Source organism: Phalaenopsis equestris, unplaced genomic scaffold (genome assembly GCF_001263595.1).
Source record: "Phalaenopsis equestris unplaced genomic scaffold, ASM126359v1 Scaffold000002, whole genome shotgun sequence".
Lineage (NCBI taxonomy): Eukaryota > Viridiplantae > Streptophyta > Magnoliopsida > Asparagales > Orchidaceae > Phalaenopsis > Phalaenopsis equestris.
Window position 1 is genome coordinate 9,309,270 of NW_018164444.1, and position 12,337 is coordinate 9,321,606.

Sequence of the window (12,337 nt, forward strand, 5' to 3'; positions counted from 1 at the left end):
AAGTTTGTTATCAGCCTCCAAACCTGCAAAGTTTTTATAAAAGTCAGGATTTCTTAAACCCATATTCATTTCGTGAATTAGACTTTGCATTTAGAATGTAACTGAGAAGAGAAAACTATGGAAGTGAGCTGAGATTTTCACATAAACTCATACTGAAAAATCACCATTGGTAAACACCAAAGAATCCTAAGGTTAACAAATACTTGTTGCATTGAAAGACCAAGATAAAGTGCATGCTTTTCCATTGTCGGAAACTTTCAACAGCATGCATATCAAAGAAGCATATAAATGTACGTAGTCTTTGGTAAGTAGTTAATCGAAAGAGCCAAAAGCACTTTATAAGAAAAGCTGATATTAATGGTAAATTTTTAATGAAAATCTGTAAAACTTGCAAACTAGAGATTTCTCCCTCGATGCATTTTCCTGCCGAAAAAGGTAGAGATCTTAACCAGTTTTTCCGTTTTAAGTCCAGAAGCGATTAAATTTCACAATTCCGAATGATTTCAGGAATTATTTGGCTGAACATGGAAAATTTCAAGTTTTCACTCTTCAGACACGCACCTTCAATTTCGCATTTTTACTTTTAATTAAGAATAAAACGGTATTAATATATGGAATGATGAGTTGGAATATTATTTTACTTAAAAAAAAATATAGTAATGCAAAATTAAAATAAAGGTGGGTATAAATTAAAATCTAAGTTCTCACTCTTCAAACACGCACCGTAATTCACTCTCGCAACTCTATCATCTACCGGTGTAGTTATTCAAAAAGATCGATGAATACGAGCTATGTCATACGAAACATAATGTTAAATTTTGTTAGGTGCCCTACAAGCAACACTCCAACCCACTGTCGCCATGGTATGTTGATGTCATATATAAAAAATGAGCAATATATGGGTTTTAGTACTCATGCATCCGGATGCATCAGGTAAATCGCAGCTTCAATTCTTCTTTTGCGTCTTTCGCTATTCATGTTATTCATTGTCTATGTAGCTAACACATATAAATATCATCGAATTAGCTAGAATCATAACATGATTTATTAAAAAGAAAAATAAAGAAACTTCGAAAAGCAATTAATAAGCTTCTAAGAAATAAAACCGGAGCATATCACAAGTGACATAAATATTGTCACAATGAAAAAACAAAGATAAAATGTTCAACAAATAAAATAGTATTCATGTGTTTCAGTTGTAAAACTAACGTAAATAATTAAACCTGCGGTCAAGAGTCATCGTCATAAAGAACTCTTGTCGGGCAGGGTCTTCTTCAAGTAACTTTATAGAGAATAAGTACAATGATATATCATAAATTTCTGGAGCTGCTTTAAGAGTTCACATTACTTGCTAAATACAAGTTGTCTATGATATGCTAGGTCATCGGCGCATGATGTCAATAAGTGTAAGATTTGACTTCTAATGACAATCACACCATTTTTTTTTTTTCTCAACCTTAGGTCTCTTTGATCGACTAGTGGATTTAACTTCATTGAGGTTCGGGCTAGAGCCTTCATTGGAGTTAGTTGTTTGCTCGACATTCAGGTTCTCAGCTATGCCAGCAAACCCTCACTCGCTAGGGGCCCAATGCATGATCGTTCGTTGTCACCACTCCACCAAACATACGATCAAACTTCTCTTCCGGCTCAAGGTCAATATCACTGAATTTAAATTTTTTCGCATTTGACACTACCTACAAAGTGATGGGAGATTGATATGTTAAAAAAAATTTTGATAAAAGAAGTAGACGTTTCATTAATTCTCACCTCCAATCTCTCAGCCCACCATTCTTCCGAAACATCAATTATTCGTTTTATCAGATCCCAAACCAAACCCGTGGATCCTAGCTTTATCAGATCCCAACCCAAGCCCGTGGTAGGCTCGACCAAGACATTTGGACTTGAGCTTCTAATTTGAGTGTTTATTGTGTAGTTTCCTATAAGTTCCCTTTGCAAACCATAGTTTTTACAACATTCACACTGGCATTTTCCGATTATCACTTTCAAAGTAATATTGTTGAAAAATAGGACTGAGTTTTGAATTTCAAAATTAGAGATTTTTCCCTTGCTATGTATAGTTTTCCTCCATACTTCATGTCTTATTTTCAAAAGAAAAAAAGATATTGGGCGAAAGGCCAGAATTTTCCAACAATTGTAAGACCTCATATTTCATATAAATTCCAATTGAGAACACTTCAAAAATATAGATCATATCATTTTCTTTTCTTTATTCTTTTGATTTGCATGGTTGTTAGAAACCTTCCCAAACATTATCATAGAATTGTTCAAGCTATTAACATAATATGATCAATTCACGGTATAAAGTGGCGACATCGCGGTCATTTTGCTTGGATCACCAATGTAGGAATTGTAACTCTTTATTTCAAGTAGAACTTTCAAGATCCAAGAATAAGTCAAATATTGCCTCCTAGAGATCTCACGTGGTGGCAATGTATATGTGTAGCTTTCCAATTCACGGTGTAAGGTGGTGACATTGCAGTCACTTTGCTTGGATCAGCAATGTAGGGATTCTGACTCTTTATTTCAAGAAGAATTTTCAAGATCCAAGCATAGATCAAATACCGCCTCCTGGAGAACTCAAGCAGTGGCAATGTATATGAGAGGCTTTCCAGTGGTTAGTTCTATTGTGATGAAGAGTAGCGTAATGACAAGAGAGTTCTCAGAATGCCATCTATTCAAGTTAAGGATCTCCTGCAGGAAATTTCATTGCGTCACCGGTCAAATGTCCAATTCTTCCGCTCTAGTCAATCGCTTGTATTACAGACAGCCTATTCATAGTAATTTTGCCCGTTGAGTTTAATGGTTGTGATGTGTAAGGAAGCGCTTCTCCTAATAATATATGGGTAGCAGGATTAATCAACACCAGCAGTGCAAGGTTATAGGCTTCGGAGGAATCTATGAGATATTTTACGCTGGCCATCACAGCCTTGTATGATCCTTAGAATGATGCAGGGTGGTGGTCTCTGAAAATCGGATGAGATTTGCAACTCTGACCCAAGATAGATCCATATCACTGGAAGATGAGCATGTTTAATACATCAACAAAATACCTATATAGCTTTTAAGTTAAAAATATAAAGTAATTTTCGTATTGAGGCAGATAATTGCACATAAATAGACCACCCCAACTGCAGTTGGATAAATTTCGAACTTTTCAAGCAGTTTTATCGAAGTGAGCCATTGACCAATTGGATATGTCTATGTTGCCTAAGAGTACTCTAAATTTAACAGCAAATAGCATAACAATATTCATTATAAATTATAACAAGCATCTTGGACTGATTAGAGCAGTAAAAACACAGCCAAGTGTAGCATTTCTAGAAACTCTATTTACATATAGTAGCAATCAAATGGCGCGATACCATGAAGGCTGAAAGGAATGAGAGAAATTTAAAAATAAGTATGGAATTACATGCATAGATACTTGCACAAAAAGTGCAAAATGGTTTTACCTGGAAATGTGAAAATACAAGAGGAAAATGTAACGCGATATAATAAGGATTCAACAGCCCCAGGTGGAATGCTGCAGTAGTCAGCAAACACAGGGTCCCATATGCCTTGGTCACAGGGGGAAGTGAATTGTAGTATCTGATGGAACAAAAATATATTACCCAAAATTACTAGAACATAAATTGTAGCTTAAATAAAATATTTCAATTTTAATTTATTCATTAATCATTGCATGATAAATATCTATTAAAGAAAAAACATCTGTTTCAAGCAATCCATTAGAAAGGCATGCAACTTCAGCCATGAGAACTCTGCATGTATGTTTGGACTTACTGCTTGTAACATTTGAAGCATTTTTCAGGAAACAAACAATTCAAGAAAGTGAGACAGGTCATCCAAATTAAAAAGGGGCATTTACATACAAAGCATATGGTTCTTAGGTATTTACAAATTTCACACAAAAACTATCACATTTACACACACAGCACTCAAATTTTTAATATCACATCAACAATAGCACTACTATCGCTTTTTAAAAGTGAAATACAGCTTTTTGATACATAGGTTTAAAGCACCAGTGTTTTGTATGCACATGTGAAAGTTTAGGTGTGAGATACGTAAATACATAAGAATTGTGCGCTACATATGTAAATTTCCCTTAAAAATAAAAATCTGAAACCATATATCAAACAGTACAGAACTCCATAAATCTAGCATACAAAATTAACGGCCATCCTTAAGATAGCTAACGTTCTGATATAAAAGTGACAAGTTTATTTATTCATCAATCAAAAATATATACATAGCCATTCATACAATCACCCTTGATCAAATTTAGACAGTATATTGACTGCTTTTTTGTTTTTTTAAATTTACTTTAAGGATGTGAACCATCCAAAATGATAACAGGACAGATGAAATGAAAAAACAGTAGAGATTTCCATATGCTATACAACATAATAAAAGATGGAATGTATGCCTCAAATGCACCTAGCGCTCCTCCAATGTTCTACTTTAGAATTAGCCGAAGATCTCATCTGGATAGGCAATAGCAAAGGCATACATATAAGGCCCCAAATCATTCATTAGCCTAATGAATTTAGCTTAGGCGTTGCAAAGTTTAAATGGCATAACCAACCACCAATACAACCTTTGTCTAATTTTAAAAGTCAATTTTTTATCGGCTCCATGTAGCAATATTACTAAAGTTCACGTTGATTTCCTTAATCATAGAAAATTTTTCAACAATTAAATGTCTTAATGACATTAGAATTTAATGATTTTCGAGATGCTCAATTTGAATATAAATATGCTAAATTTTATGATTGTTTGGTCTTCCAATTGATGCACTAAAGCCTTTAATTACACTTTAAGTGTTTGATATAGGCTGATTTGAACTCGGGATCCCTCTCTGTGTCATTGGGTTTGTCTTGTCGAGACACTCAATTTTTTAATATAAACTTTTTGAAGTGAAGGACCAAATAATCTTAAATTTAAATTCAAAATGTTTATTGCTCAAAAATGCTTTGAGACTTGTGCTTGATGATAAAAATTAGTTGAGGTCACATCAAATACAACTCTTTTTTATTTCTTTATTTTATTGAAATAGCTTGTTAGTATTTATTTGTATTATTTGATTACGAGAAAGTTTACAGGCAATATAATATCAACCTTCGTTTGAGTAGATCTAAATTTGAATACATTGAATGTAATTTTAGTGATAGAAGATCTAGTAGCAGAGCTGTAACTCTGGTTGATCAAACCATTAAAATGTGTGAATGTTTTAGATATCTCGAGTATATTGTTCAAAGTGATGGTGATAGAGATCGGGATGTTATTACTAGAATTTAGGTAGTTTAGTTGAGGTGGAGGAATGCATTGAGCCTATTGTGTGATAGAAAAGTACACTTAGACTTAAAGAAAAATTTTATAAGATAGAGGCGAGATCTGCAATGCTTTACGGCGCATAATATTGTTCTTTAAAAAAGAAGCATAAAATTAAGTGTTGTTGAGATGAGAATGCTTAGACAGATGAGTGGCTTGACACACAGAAAATGTGAAACAAATATATCCTTAAAAGAATTGGTGTAGCTCCAATGACATATAAGATTAGAGAGAGTCATTTAAATGGTTTAGTCACATTAAATGTCAATCATATGATGATCCAATTAGAAAAGTGAATGTTTTAGATTTAACTTGTGTGAAGAAAAGTAGAGGTAAGACCTAAAAAGACGGGACATACTATATAAAAAATGATCCTAATATATTAGCACTAAATGAAAATATGAGACTCAACATGACATAATCCAGAAAAAGGATTCATGCACTCAGCCCTACTTAACATTAGTGGGACAAAGGCTTATTGTTGTTGTTGTTGTGTCGTCGTTGTTGGGGTGTAAACCAGTTCAATACTAATTGAAATTTTATTCAATTGCTTATTTGTTTATATTTGTAAAATCAATTGTTAATAATTTTACATGCAAATTCAAACACACATTCAAACAACAGTTTATTTACTAAATCATAAAAATATTAGTTAATATAAACAATTTGAGTAGAAGCCAAGTACAACTTTTAAAACTTTAATCAATCCAAGTATAATCATATATTTGAAAGCTCAACTTAAGCTCGAGCCGAACATGAACAACTTTTAATATAACCAAAGCCAAAGCTCAATCCAGAACATGCTAAGCTCGACTCAGGCCAATTTCAACCTTATCCATATTAGAGGCTTACCTTGTCACTATATCTTTTAGCACAACCTTCAAAGAAAACTACAAGTTTGCTTGCTTAATAGGAGTAAGCATGTTGTCGCTTATGGCAATACTAGTCACCTTTCCTTTCTCAACCTTCGAATTTTCAAGATTTAAGAGCATAATTTCTATCATCTTTCTCTAGTATGGCTAAATAAATTGTTTATGATAAAAAAAGTTCCTTCCAATTCAAAGTTAGTTTTGTGAATCACCCTTATTTTTTCTCGCCCTTCCTCCTATTATTTAATAAGTTAAAAGTTCCTCTTAAATGGTTCGAGCGCTCTCTTTACTTTCTTAAAACTTGTGCCCTATGAACATGGACATCATAATGGCCTAAACGAAGTTCATTTGTAACTTACAAATAAATCCTTGAGACATATATCATCAAAATATGCACATGCACAGGATTAACTCCTCAATAGGACTAGAAATGAACCAATACAATCTACAAGCAACTTGTGGCTCGACTCATTAGAGCTTATCAATGACCACTTAATCAAACATATTGAATTCTTTTATAAATACTTGAATAATAAATGAACAAGTTTGAACAATTTTTTGTTTGAATCATCCATGATCATGAAGAATATTATTCTCATAAACAAGTTCATTAAGAAGCCATATTAAAATTGCCCATTTAAAGCTCAATTACAAATTTATTTAATTTAATTATGAGGGAGTTTTGCCTTCTTCTTATATTAGATTGCTTTTGTTTATAAACAAGTCTATTGATTATGCTCATTAAAATGCTTGTTTATGTGGCAGTTCATTCAATTAGTCTCATTTTACACTCAATTGGTTACTTGTCAATAAACTTGGAAAAAGCATATTCAAATAACTAACAAGCTATTTGATAGTGTTGTCATCAATAGGCTCGATAACGCTCATTTGATCAGCTAGCAAGTCAAGCTCAAAGAAAGTTCTAACCATAAGTTTATATAATTTGAGCTTGAACATTGCTACAAATACTCAAATCAAACTCAATCACGAGCTTGATTTCGGAAAACAATCTTGAGCTCAAGCCAGCTCCTGCTCAACTTGACTTGGTTTGTTTGCAACGCTACTCCCAAATTAGTCGTCTAATGTTGAAAGTCTCAGATATAATCCTACACAAATTGCCCTCAAAATTACTTCAAACTATGCCACATCTTCCATCAATCTGTTGCGGACCACATGCGGTAAAACTAAGTGTATTGGATGTTTAAACCCCCCTGGTCATCCTCTTAATGGGCATCAATCTTTAGAAGGAAATTCTCATCATGACAGTGCATCATGGCTTCAGCTTCTATAAGGCCAATGCAAACTTTTCTAGGTATTACACGTGAAAATGTGAACTTTCCAACTAATTGATTCATGTATGCAGCTTCCTAACATCACTTGTTCTGTCATGCATATTAATCTCCATTTTGGCTTCTAATTTGAATGAACCCATCCACTGACATGGGAGCTTCCGGCATGGAACCATTTCACCATCCATGCCAAAAGGCCACGACTTATGCTACAGTCCCGCGATCAATCTTACGAACTTGACCAAATACAGAAACCTCCCAATGAATTAGGACCCATTAATAATAGTATACGCTTAGGTTTCAGTATTGTCACATTTTTGTTCAGGACAACCGTTAGAGTTCTAATTTCTCCCTTCTAGGGTTGCATCCAAAGGTGGGTGGTGCTCCGACCGCAACTCTTCTGAGGTGATGATCTTTTTCCAAGAGTCGAGTGTTGCTCCAGTTGTAGCTCGTTCGCGAGGTATTATTTATCAACGACTTCCCATCCCCCACAACCAACCCCTCATTACTGCCTTTCCTAGCTGTCAAAACCACTAGACAACACTCTTGTAGTCTTCCTGAAACTCCAGTCGCAAGCCCTTACCTCCTCCACAAGCTAACAACCCTTTCAACTACCTCCCACCTTGCTACCACTCATTCCAGCCACTGGTCTTCGTTGTCCAACCTCACCCCCCACCCCCCCTTGCGCCGTCGCAACCCCGAGGCAACCCTCCCTTTGTTGTCTTGCAATCCTACGCATTCCCCACCACTGCCGCCACCCCGAACAGCCATTCCTGCCATATGATGTTGTTCCAACCCTAGTCCCTGTTTGGTGTCTTTCAAACAGCCAACCACCAACTTTCCCTATTGCAACCTCCCCTTCCACCCCCTACAACAATTCACCGCCTGGTCACCATCCACTCACCAAAGCAACCTCCACCTTTGAATACATTTAGTTGTGTTTGCATGTATTTGTTGTTGTATTTTATTTTCAAGTGTGTATGGTTGTAATCGCATATTTGCTTTCAGTAATAATACTTGTTTTTATATTATTGTTTGGGTTAACTCTAGTATCAACTACCTTCATGAGTGGTAGTCATTTCCTCATCCTCGTCATCTCTATAGCAAAAGAAGCTTCCCTTGTCTTTATATCCCTTCATTGTTTGTGCCAAGCACCAAGGAATGGCATTCTAATACTAATTTGATATGAAGTAAATCTCTTGACATTATGAAGCAGTTCTACAGATAAAATCTAGAATAGATTTGAAAAGATAGCAGAATATGTTTGGAGGTTCCCTATTGATCTATCCAGCAATTAATTGTACCACAAGCTCTATCTCACATAGTAGATGACATTTTATTACTACTACACACATTTTCTTCTACTAAAAAACACTTAGTTTCCTTCTTTTAGCACTACTTTCCTCAGGGATAGCTAAAAAGTTACTGCTTTCTCTTCTAGATTGCTACAAGCAGCACTCTAGAATTCCCAGTTGCAGCAAAATAGCAAAAGAGTAATGGCAACAGTAAAGGGGAGGGGAGGGGGTGGGGGCTACATCCTCACCAATCAGCTACAAAAATAAGAACAAAAGGCATTTGAGGGGGATGGAGAAGAATATGGATGAAAAAACTTGGAAATGATTCCAATAGATTTCTTTTCAAATTTTTAGTGGGGATTAATATGATCCAATTCCTAACCAAATTTCACATTTGCATGAATTATCCTAAACTGAGCATAAATTCAAATACAAACTTAAAATTTTAAATTCAATATTATCCTACTATAATATGAAATTGGACCTAAATGATTTAGTCACTAAAGTCTTGATCTCCCTTATAGGAAGTCCAATTGATGATCTGATCATGCATGTGAACCCCTAGCAATATCATTTTCAATCAAAAATCTTCGATATGAAAATACCTCTGACAACAATTTCTCAGGAGAAATCCAACAATTAAAACTTCAATGAGAGCAACCACTTTGATCTTTCTGTGATCTACTGCCTAAAACTTCAATGAGAACAACCACATTTAAGTAAAATATCAGAACAAACTTGATGAACCATCAAATGCCACAGTAGTCCGCACCCTAATTGAAAACACTTATTAAGAAAAACATTTGATCAATAATAAAAATAAAAATACATATCTGAGCATTCAACAAATAAAGCCATCAAGAAACCCTTCCACAAAACAGGACAAAAATTCATATAAAAGTAGAAACATGAAGCTAACATCCATTTAGAATTTTTCCAAGGAGTTTTTATCTTTCATCACCAAAAAGCCATTATGATCTTTAAAAATTTACAGTAACTTGCCAATTACATCTTTTCGCTACTGCAAGATTTCACCTTGGCAGATACTAAAAACAAAAACCTGAAGATTAGACACATCAGACGTCGCATGAACTTTGTTCCATTCCTTTTTCTGAAACTCGATCACTTCAAGTTTCTACAAAAACACTAACAAAACTCCAACCAAAACCTTGTTTCCCTCAGCAATAAGCCAAGAGAAAACCCCACAAATCATTCAATTAGAACAATCAAAGTCCTTTATTCAAAATATTTCACAAATTCACAGTGCTAGCATTTTCATATTCAATTAAAACTTGAAGCAATAAAGTAAGGAAAAAAATTGCAAACGCGCAAGATTCCTCATAAGAGCATGAAAAGAGATGAAGGACTCACTCTCCAGGTGAAGACATTACGAGTCCAGAGATCGAGATTGCAGAGAATTCGCTCACTGTTTCGAAGAAGAATTACGAACCCTAAAGCGTCGCAGCCGGAGGTTCCTTTTGTAATTTTGTAAATGTTCAAGGAGTTCCAGAAGGGTCAGGAAGCTTTCGCTAATCGGAACCTATTTTGACCTCACGATGGAGATCAGACGGGTAGGAGAAGCTTAAAATTTTCATCAAACACGCTTTGGGCAAGCAAAGCATTAGTGACGTGGCGATTCAATGATGGCCGTCGGATTAGCCCATCCAACGGCCTTGATGCCTTCCTAATGGGCAGTTTTGTGTTAGTAGTTATTAGTGAATGATAGTGTAAATAATCATTAGATGTAGTTTGGGTTGGCAGTAATTAATAGGTAATTTAAGTTTTATAAGGCTATATATATTGTTCATTACATAGTATTAAGCATTAATTAATAAATATATATATATATTGTAATTTCGCCCACAAAGGTTCTAATCTGGTTGCTCATATTTGTCATTATGCGGACTCCAATCTCAAAAACTGCATTCCCTGCATTTTGATCACTGTCATTATCATCAACAGCAAAATCTTCTTTGTAAATTATCAATGAGCTCAACGACACCCCCTCACGATCGCATATCCACAAAATATAATTATGTTGCTTCAGCTTTATCAAGACTACTACGTCCTCCCAATGCAATTATTTTTTGAAGATTCAAATTCCAAATGCAATCACAATCATATCGTGTCATTAAAAATAGCACTGTCATCACACTAAGCTCTTTGGTGTCACACCATCTAGATATGATTTCATCTCCATCCACGATAACTCACTGAGATTCTTTATTGTCATTCAATAAGATTCCTCGTTCTTAAGTGTCAAACATTATTATCTTACCCCACCGGCCATGGTACAATTTTGATCCCAACTATCATAATAATATTGCCAAATCAAATACCAATATGTATTCATAACCATCAATCAATTATAACATTAATCATTATGGCTGACAAAACTTATGGCCATGGTTCAATTATAACATTGATCCCATCTGACATAAAGATGAACAAGAGGAACATTATGATGCATTCGGGCCATCTACAAAACACAAATAGTTGCTCCTATTTATCAATTGGTTCAACCAAAAAGTAAGGGATCCTGTCCCAACCAATCACTAGGGGATACTTTGGATGAATTATGGTTAAACAGTCATTCACCACCCATATTATTGCCAATGATCTTGCTTATATTTCATGGCACAAATATATTTTAAGCATTTCTTACTTATATTTAGCTTATCTTGCTCTGCACTTTGACCTTGAGGGAAGATAAATTTTAGAGTTGGTAATATATAATGAATAATTATGGGTTAGTAGTGAATAATAGTATGAATAATTAAAATATGTAACTTGGGTTGGGTGAGTGGTTAAAGATTGTCAGATTATCTTACTAAATTTTGTATTCTATATATATGTATACTCTTAAAGAGCGTTGAGCATCACTCAAGGAAAGGAAGTTACCTCGTTTCACTATTTCTTTCCTATTCATATTTCTATGTCTTAATTTTTTTTATTTCATAGTAAGTTGCAATTGATATTTGTTATATGCCTTCATTATTATTTGATGATTCTTATAATAATTTGTTGTTACGTTATTCATACATTTAACATTTTTGATAAACTGGCGAGAAAATCATGGTTAGTGACTCTTACGCCCAACAATAACACTTATAACTAGCTCCTCTCAACTTGACTTAATATAAATCTTGGACAGCTACGCGGCCTCGAAATAAAAAAGCAATCTTTTCAATTATGAAGCACTTAGTTTTAGAGAAAGATTTGATTAGAAAACTATATCAAATAGACACTTTGTTATAGACTCCTTTTATCTTTGTGGTTCCATATATCATACATCACAAACCCAAGGGATTATTGATAACCCTCACCACTTAGTCCAAGGGATATAGCAATGCCTCTAAATAGTCAATCACGTCATTGTTCGATAGCTAAGACTCGACCAATTTGAATTGTAATAAGATTATTATACAAATATATTCATTTATTCTCTAATGTTCACACAAATTTAGAAAATTTCAAAAGATACAATGAAGTAATGAAAGAGATATTGATACTTGCACTTAATTTTTAA

At 34.4% G+C, this 12,337-nt stretch overlaps 1 long non-coding RNA gene across 1 annotated transcript; it reads right to left on the minus strand.

Annotated features, from left to right (window-relative positions):
* On the minus strand, positions 1 to 10,298 carry LOC110037257. Its single transcript, XR_002295317.1, has 3 exons — positions 10,180 to 10,298; positions 3,474 to 3,609; positions 1 to 23 (listed from the first exon to the last, which is right to left on the minus strand). It is a non-coding gene; the product is annotated as an uncharacterized LOC110037257 (long non-coding RNA).
* Between the last annotated feature and the right edge of the window lie 2,039 nt (positions 10,299 to 12,337).